The following is a 3,289-nucleotide window of genomic DNA, read 5'->3' as shown; positions in this document are numbered from 1 at the left end:
GCTACTAATTGGTGAGTTCAAACCCTAGCACTGCCAAGCCGCCACTGTTGGGCCCTTGAGCAAGGCCCTTAACCCTCAACTGCTCAGATGTATAGATGAGATAGATGTAAGTTGCTCTGGATAAGGGCGTCTACCGAATGCCATTAATGTACATTTTACACTTACATTTTATGGCATTTGGTAGACGCCCTTATCCAGAGCGACTTATATTTATCTCATCTATACATCTGAGCTGTTGAGGGTTAAGGGCCTTGCTCAAGGGCCCAACAGTGGCGGCTTGGCAGTGCTGGGGCTTGAACTCACCAATTAGTAGTCCAATGCCTTAACCACTGAGCTACCTCTGCCTCCTAAGCCAAGTAGCTTGACCTTTGTCTTTGAGGTTTTTCAGTGATTTATATCTTGTGTTAAATCCTCCCGAGGTTATGACACGTAACCTACGCCTACATCCGTGACTTGATTTCTTCAACAGTTCAATAGTTTTATTTTATCCTCCTCGATTAAAAGTGTTGTCGATTCGACAGTCTATTTTCACACATGTAGTGACATCTAGTGGCTTTAGCTTAATGATTATCTTGATATGAGGCTTTTCTTGTTGTTGATGTTGTTGTTGTTGTTGTTGTTGTTGATGTTTCTTATGGCGTCAGACAACCCGACACCAGAAGCGGATTCAAACGTCATATCTAGAATCAATTACCTTTTGGCTATTATTCCTGAGCATGAATTAGTGGTTTATTGATATATTGATATATACAGCTAAACAGGAAAGAAAAAAAAACAACACCACTCCCAGCAGTCTAAACAGTTCTGATTCCCAGAAAATCCCGATAATTGCTTAAAACAAAAAAAACAATTGCAATTTCCAAAGAAGTCTGTTAATCAGTGTATTCTTTTCGAATCCAGTTCATGTACAGAGACAAAACAGCACTATTAGAGCGCCGCAGTGTGCTTCGCACCTTATTATGTGGTTGGCATTTTCATTAATGAGAGCCTGTGTAATTTCGCTGCTGATTATGTTGCCACATTCAATATTCTCTCCCTTTTAAAACATGTGATAAGCCGGATAACGGGATCGTGTCGATGAAGAAAGGAACGGAACGAGTGTTTACGTGTTTCATTTTCATTTTATCGCACAGCATAATTTGATTAGCCTCTGCAGCAATAAATAAATACTTCACATAAAGGAAAGTAAATTAAGATATATATATATATATATATATATATATATATATATATATATATATATATATATATATATATATATATATCTCGTGTATGAATAAAATGAACTGTCTCTTTCACTCTCTGATCATGGGTGTTTTTAAGTGCTTGAAATGTCCTTTTATGTCCTATACTCTGGATGTATCTACGTTTATTAAATCTATACATCATGTTTGTTGTGGTGCCATTTTAAAGAAAAATAGTCACGAGAACATTAAGCCAAAATGAATCAGTCTGATTATGCAGGGATGTATACTTTCTGTTTTCGTTTTGAAATTATTATTATTATAATAAATTATTATTTGAACCAAAGCTGAGACATCATCAGATAAACCCAAAAGACAATTTTTAAATATCTCATTTTATTTCTATATCTAATATAAATATCTTTGATTGCTTGTTTTTACTCTGAATGTTATTAATAATGTGTGCATTATGAACAGGATTCACTTTGTTTATTTGAATAAATGATCTCAAATCAGACATTTGAAGGAGTGTGTTCTGGCAACAAGATGTTTTTTGTTTTTGTGGGGTTTTTTTTTTTGTCCTCAGACTTTGTCCTCTTCGATCATTCCTAATGACGGCTGATGTTTATTGCTCTCCCCACGTGCCCTCTGGTGGTGGGAGAACCTGTTGAGATGCTAGAATATTTGCTTTCTATCAGTAAATAGCAGGGTATTTTGTAATAGACTGAGACTATTGTTATATTTCAAGTTAGGTCGGAATTAATTTTACACTGTATTGGTCTGTGCTCAGTAGGAGAACAATGAGTGTAAGCAGAAACACTGGAAAGAAATAAACACCAATATCACAGAATTCCTGTTGTGTCGTTATTCTCAGAATGTTTTCTTTTGTCACATTGCAAGGATGCTGGATTTAGAAAACGAGTGCAGAAGTGTTCGCAAAAATATTTGTTCAAAATAAATATTACACATTTACATTTTCCACCCAAGAATCTATAAGAATGTTTTAAATGATAAGGTTTATTGTTATCATTATTATTATTATTTAAAAATATTTGCTTAAAACTTTATCCTTAAAAAATAAAACCCAATTTATTCTATTGTAATCTTGAAAATGCAGGGAGCAAGCTAAGAGTACTTGTGACTATTATAATTATTGTAAGTGCAGTCAAGGTTTCTAAAGAAATAGCACCAATTATAGAAGAAGAAAAAGGGGAAGGGTCAGAAAAAAAAAGAATAATAATGTGAGGGGAAAAAAAGCAAAAGTGAAAAGTGATGGGTAAGGATGTATTAGTTGAAGAAAGAAGAAAGTTAAGAAGATAATTTATTATTATCAATAATAATAATAATAATAATAATAATAATAATAATAATAGAAACTGTAGAAACAATAATATATTAATAAATCATCATTAGTATAACAATAATAATAATAATAATAATAATAATAATAACAACAATAATAATAAAAGAATAGAAACTGTAGAAACAATAAATATATTAATAAATCATAATTAGTATAACATTAATTATAATAATAATAACAATAATAAAAGAATAGAAACTGTAGAAACAACAATAATATATTAATAAATCATAATTAGTATACCATTAATAATAATAATAATAATAATAATAATAATAATGATAATAATATAAGTATGAAGAATAACTATATTATAATAAAATGGTTAAAATCTATACTATCTAGTGCGTTAGTATGAGAATAAGATCATAGCTAGCGGTAGTATGTGATTAAGGACGTGGCCAGTTTCGTGTCCTGTATACTACTTAGTACGGTAGTATGTGATTAAGCACGTAGCCGCGTACTACTGAGTGCGGTAGTATGTGATTAAGACGTAGCTAGTTTCTGGTCCTGCATACTACTTAGTGCGGTAGTATGTGATTAAGGACGTAGCCGAGTTCTGCACTTGCATACTACTTAGTGCGGTAGTATACGTTTTTGAATGAAGACTAATGAAACCGCGACCAGTGGCACTGTTCTAATTTGACAGCGCATACTCTTTAGTACGCAAGTATTAAATTGTGGACGTTACCTAGGACACTGAGGAATAGAAAAAAGAACGGTTGCAGAAAGGAAGTGACGT

Source organism: Ictalurus punctatus, chromosome 5, assembly GCF_001660625.3.
Source record: "Ictalurus punctatus breed USDA103 chromosome 5, Coco_2.0, whole genome shotgun sequence".
Classification (NCBI taxonomy): domain Eukaryota; kingdom Metazoa; phylum Chordata; class Actinopteri; order Siluriformes; family Ictaluridae; genus Ictalurus; species Ictalurus punctatus.
The sequence above is the reverse complement of the archived record's forward strand: the minus strand, read 5'-3'. Positions refer to the sequence as shown.